The sequence below is a fragment of the Helianthus annuus genome, chromosome 1 (assembly GCF_002127325.2).
Source record: "Helianthus annuus cultivar XRQ/B chromosome 1, HanXRQr2.0-SUNRISE, whole genome shotgun sequence".
In the NCBI taxonomy this organism is placed as follows: domain Eukaryota; kingdom Viridiplantae; phylum Streptophyta; class Magnoliopsida; order Asterales; family Asteraceae; genus Helianthus; species Helianthus annuus.
Window position 1 is genome coordinate 114,050,899 of NC_035433.2, and position 6,185 is coordinate 114,057,083.

Consider the following 6,185-nt stretch of genomic DNA (forward strand, 5'->3'; position numbering starts at 1 on the left):
GTTCTATCAGCTCTTTCACCATCTTCTTCCTGCACGAACAAATACTGTGAGCTCGGGTTGAGGGGGAGTTTGTTGCATACTTGCAAATTGTAATCGTTGTTGAAATTAAATTCAATCATTCGGTTCAATGTTAAACTTGTATGTTAAAAGCATTTCTCCTGTTTGATTGTGAAAAGTTTGCTTCCATCTAAATTCCGTTGCACAACTCATTCATCTTCATCTTTATTCAAACGTAAAACACAATCAAAACCAAACTCAGATCCTAACAATAGCACAGCGAAAGGCTGGGTAATTAAACTATTACAAACCATACTGTCTGAGTGTTCGAGTGTATAATACAGACTGGAATGTAATAAGATCCACAGGCGGATCATAAATGTACAAAGAAACAAAAACAACAGACTTCAGGTATCTATGGATTTGCAAAATCCTCTTAAGACACCTAACAGCTCCAGCCTATTACGAGAGGTACCTGTCAATCAGTCTTTAAGAAAATACATCAGTTTACACTGGTAAATACAATTAACTGACTCTTTTGGAAATATCTATGAAAATTGATTTAAGTGCACGTGGCACAAATCATTTATAACTTGGGACAATCTTTAATAAAATCTTGTATACAGTTTTACATGTTTGTCAATACATATGGGGCCGGATTGGAAGCCGGTCATGATTAATTGATTCACCACTTATAAAACCCACAGAGGAGTTATCCCCAACTTGTGGGTAATTTAATAATTAGCATTTGCATCTGTCAGGTGCATGCCTGCACCCCGTGCATAGGCCGTGGCCATTAATAACTTAAATGAGCCGAGGATATCCAGGACACGGTCGTTAACCCCCAATGTTTATGTTATCAAACAATACAGATTAAAACGGGTTATGCATATTTATTAAATCACAATCCGACTAAATAATCTCATACCCGACCAAGCGGTATTTATAATACCGTATCCCAAGCCCGTATAGGGAAAATAAGTTAATAGTATTTACCTGATGCTAGCAGTAAAATCCTAAAGCTTTTTGAAGGCATCTTCTACCGGAAGATATTTAATCTGTATAGAAGGTTTATTAACCTACTAGCCTAAGAACCCGCGAGTTTCACGGGTGGCTTAATACCAACTAAACACATAATATGTTGTTAAATCTTACGGTCCAGTACTGTTTTATACAACCGGTTTTCGGTATAACGTTTGTCGCGATTTGATATTTTAAAAACTGACCAACCGAAAGTTGAGAAAAAACTGGCTATGAAACCAAACTGATGACAGGTTTTCACAATTTTAAACCGAACCATAAACACCCCTAGAACCTGCAACGAAGGCGAAAGCCAGCAGTTGACCTAACACTTTATTCTTTTAGAGTTAACTGTCATTTTCATCCATGTGGTTTGTTCACTTTTACCATTTCAGGACTAAAATGACATTTAACTCCCTTTGAAAAGAAGTGTACACTTCATGTCTAACATCATGGTGAGGTTATACATACACATGTTCAAAATCCACCAAAAAGTAGATAAGAATGTTATAATATCATGGTAAGGTTATACATACACATGTTCAAAAACTTCATGCCTAAAATTTGTTGACGATTTCGAATAATATAATCTAAACAATGAAAACTCAAAATTCATAATGTTCATTTAGTAAAATAATCAAATACGACAATACTGAAATAAGATAAGAATGTTATAACATCACTTATAGCGCAAATGCTAGAAACGATTGTGCGAGAATACTCATTAACATGCAAATTGTAATTCACAATTACCTTTTTGGCTAAGTTTAAATCTATATCCAACTATTATTGTGTTATTCATGTTTCAAACATCATAAAATTTACAACAAATGGTTTATAAAAAGAACCTTCATTGCACCTAACTATCAACTTCAACACTTCTTAACTTGTATATTTAACGTCTTTTTATTAGGATCCACACTGCAAACAACAAAAGAAAAATGTAAAGTTATTTACTTTCTAGACATATGAGTATGAATGTAGAATGATCATATAGCAAAGTTTCACAATTAGCAAGAAAAGGAAGATCTGGTAACCCATAAACATGGAGAGATCCTAACATACTTACTACTTTGGGATAAAAAAAATTGCTGTCAAAAAATATAAGACAAAATATTATATTATGAAATTTTATAGGACATTTCGGAAAATTTGCATCATATAATTATATATAAAAAGTCGACATTTAACTATAATGACTTATCTTTTTTGAGTATATAAATTATCAGTAAGTTTTTAGCGTGATATTTAATAACTTTTATGCCATCCTCTTTTTTCACCCGTTGAACATGTACATTAAAGTAGGGATCAGCAAATGCTACCAGGTATCCGGTACCGAAATTCTTGAACCGACTCGATTTTCGGTATCGATTCAGTACCGACATTAAGTGTTTCCGGTAACGATTCAGTACCGACATTTAGCGTTTTCGGTACCGATTCGGTATCAGAATTTACTGATTTTTACTCTTATATACCGATCAGTACCGGTACCCATTTCTTGGGATTTTCGGTACCGGTACCGGTTGGTACCGAGCTCATCCCTATATTTAAGTTTAATCAATTCAAGAAACTACAAATTATCCAAAGATGTAATATTTTACCTGTAACAGAAAATCTAGGCATTGTGCCCTGCTGGCTGCTACCAATTTCTATCTGTATCCAGCAAGCCCAGCGTCTCATCCGGCGGACTTCAGAATTCCACAGTATCCATCAGCGGGCTTCTGAAGATTTGCCAGAAAACATTGCATGTGTACTTTCAGCCAGCTTCACACCCCTATCAAGTCTGCTATATCAATCGGCAAACTACCTAGTCTCACTTTGAAAACACACTCCCACCAGAAACACTTCCATCTCTGAACCACCTACCTTTAAAAATAAAATTCTTGTACATTTCAATCAGTTCATTCAAGCACAACTTACTCGCTAAATTTTGGTCAATTCAATTTTGGACCAATTGGTAACTAATTAGATTTAATCTGACAGCATTATGACCATGTTTAATAAACAAAATACAAAATTAAAGCCCTAACTAACCTTCATTTGCATCTGTCTCGGCTACTCCTATAATATCATAGGGGCTTACTGAATGTAGCTACACAACAAAAAAGCTAGTTTACTGCTACATTTGTTGTCCCTATAAATCTGTACAGTTAGCGGTCAGGTCTTGGTGGGTTCAGTTCTGCTTTGTATGCAGGTCATAGACATAGTTTGATGACTTTGATCCACATGTATGTGAGGTGCAAGTTGTTAGATAGTGCTCCTAAATCGTTTAATGAATGCATGAAAGATATGCAGATTCATGAACGTCATTAATCATTTCCTACACCAGACAAAGAAATACCGAAGAAGCAGGTGAGCTTTTCGATGCCATGTGGAAGTCACGGTAGCACGAACATGGCCATGAACTCTTGCAAAGTTGTCAATAGCGATCGTAGCGATCGCTATAGCGCGCTACGTAGCGTATAGGTCTAGTGTCGCTATTAGGGTAGTAGCGATGGATAGCGAGAATAGTGACACTTAGTTTTTTTTAAAGATAAAGAGCAATTAAATATAGCTACAAAATAGCTAGATTTTAGGTTTTTGTTAAATATACATGTAAAATAGCATATATACCAGGCCACCAGTGTATTATAATATATTATACATATAAATATTTAAAAAAAAATTCTAGTGTATCGCTGTTTATAAAATAGCCGCCCGCTATTTATCCTTATTGGCTATGTAGCATATAGGTACCTTATCACTATTTGTCGCTATTCGCCATTAGCAACTAAGAACCCTTGGGATGTTTACAAAATGTTAGCTTTTTATGGTTCCAGACTGGACCAAAAACAGGTTTCCCATAGGGTCTTGAACCTATGACCGGACCGTTGCTTGTATACTCGAATCTTTTTTACGAAATGCAAATACTAAGTTGTATACACACAATTATAGGTTGTATTGTATATTAGTCGATATGTTGCCGAAAGATAACCTAACAATGTGGCTTGTGAACCATATAATTATGCAATAAATTAAAACCTTAAACTGATGAAAGATACCTTTAAAGGGTCATTGGCGGTCTTCCGAAGCCTATCAGAAAGACGAATATACCCAAAAGACCAGAAAACCGAGAGGAAAGCAGCCACAATACCACCAGCAGTAGCATAGAATGTTGCTGGCGATGTGATTTTCCCAGTAATCACAACTGAAAACGAAAGAATGACCACAACTACAATTGTACACACAAGCTGTCTCGGGTATGAAAAGCCCACATGAACTTACCTTGCAAGTAAGGAATTTACAAAATGTTATAAAAGGAAATATACGATTATTGTTTCTTAAATTCAAATAGTCCCATGATTCTCCTTACCATGTTCTTGTGCAATTTCATTCCAATCAAGCTATATTTCTTCGGTTTTATCAGTTCTACAACCATAGCCCGGTGCTCTCGGCTATGAATTAGAGTATATACTGCAACACCATAATTAAATTTGCAAACGACTCACCATTAAAAAAATAATTTAAGGAAAATGAAAGAAAAAAGGACGCATATACACCACATAAATCAATGTACGACTTCTTTTATCTTTGATAAATGAAGACCATACCACTTATTTCTTTCCAATTCCGTTTCCTATAAGCACTTGTTAATCGTTATTTATAATAATAAAAATGAAAAAAACATACTTTTTGTGATTATTAATTCATGTAGCTCACCTCAAAATAGCATGATATAATACCCATTTAGTTATTAGAACATAACAAAAGTAAGACAATCTTACTAAAATAGTACCTTGGTTTAAAAAAGCGTGAGACGCTCCGAAGCGTTTTGGTTCCAAAATCTATAAGCGAGAGCTTCACGTATACGAAGCGCTCAAAATTAAAAAAAAAATATTGTACACATCAATATGACCTATTCTACTTGTTAATCAATAATAAACACAAAAACATGATTAAAAACACACTTAACACATAGAATGAGAAATAGGAAGACAGCGGCTGATAGAATAGAAGGAGAAAGAGGAAGACAGCGGCTGATATGTTAAAAGACAGCTAAAGAAGTAGGGCCTCATTTACACCCTATTTAAAGACTATAGGCCCTAAAAAATGGCCCAAATATGACCTGATTGGGCTGAAGCGTCGCTTCAAACCATCATCGCTTCGCGCTTAAAGCTCGCTTCAAAACGCTTCACGTGTTGTAACGCTTCAGACCAAAAAAGCGCTTTTCCAAACGCTTCAGTGCTTCAGCTTAAAGCGCGCTTAAAGCTCGCTTTTTTAAACACAGAACAGTACTATGAATCGGGAATCTACGTAAATGAGCATTGTTATAATTGTGAATCTACAAAACGGTGGCTCTTTAAATACAACATAGTTAACTTCTACAATCATTAATAATATTTCTAAACATAATCACTAATCTACAATCACTAATAATGTTCCACAAATCTTATCGGATATCCATGAATCCCCACTAATTGTGTTTTTTTTTTCAATGTATACTGACTTTGATGACTTGGATCTCATCAATGACAGAAGGAAGTCATCTTTGTAAAATGCATGCGGGACCCCCATGGAAACCGTTATAAGAGCATGTGTGATTGCACATGAATTGGCTAAGATATTTTTCAGTTTACAGATACCAACAAATTTGTAAAAAGCTTAATATATCATAAACATAAAATTATAAAACATTAATGAACGAAAACGTTATTAAGAATACCTGAACATTAAGATGACCTTGAACCAACTCCATTGTTGAATAGGTTGCTGACATGGCAATTATTTCAGCGGTCAAGCACAAGCGTTGTCTTTAAGCCATTACAGAGAGGTGATTTCACTAAAACAAAAGATAAAAAAAAAACATTTTTTACTAAACATAGTTTTATTCTAAATGGTGAGTTAACTAAGTAATATCATTAAAAAAAGTATGATGTGTCGTACCATTTCCGGTTGATGTCGAATGGCAAGGCTTTTATTACTATACAAAAAGAACAGATTGACCCATCCAGTGTAATAAAAGCCGAGAAGGGCCCATCCAAACAACACCAACATAGAATTAAATATACAATGCCAAAGACACTTAAGCTAAACTAAAGAATAACCAACAAAAACACTAAGAGCTTTTATCATTTGGGATAAAGTTAGACTACCAGCTCTATTGCCAAATTGTAATCTTGGTGCGATTC

General features: G+C 34.9%; 1 long non-coding RNA gene across 2 annotated transcripts; it reads right to left on the reverse strand.

Annotated features, from left to right (window-relative positions):
- Positions 1–1,777: 1,777 nt before the first annotated feature.
- On the reverse strand, positions 1,778–5,817 carry LOC118492546. Of its 2 annotated transcripts, none has more exons than XR_004894412.1 (5): positions 5,720–5,817; positions 4,370–4,470; positions 4,059–4,281; positions 2,619–2,883; positions 1,778–1,938 (listed from the first exon to the last, which is right to left on the reverse strand). It is a non-coding gene; the product is annotated as an uncharacterized LOC118492546 (long non-coding RNA). The 2 variants fall into 2 exon arrangements; XR_004894413.1 differs by having other exon boundaries at positions 1,779–1,938; positions 4,059–4,276.
- Positions 5,818–6,185: the final 368 nt, after the last annotated feature.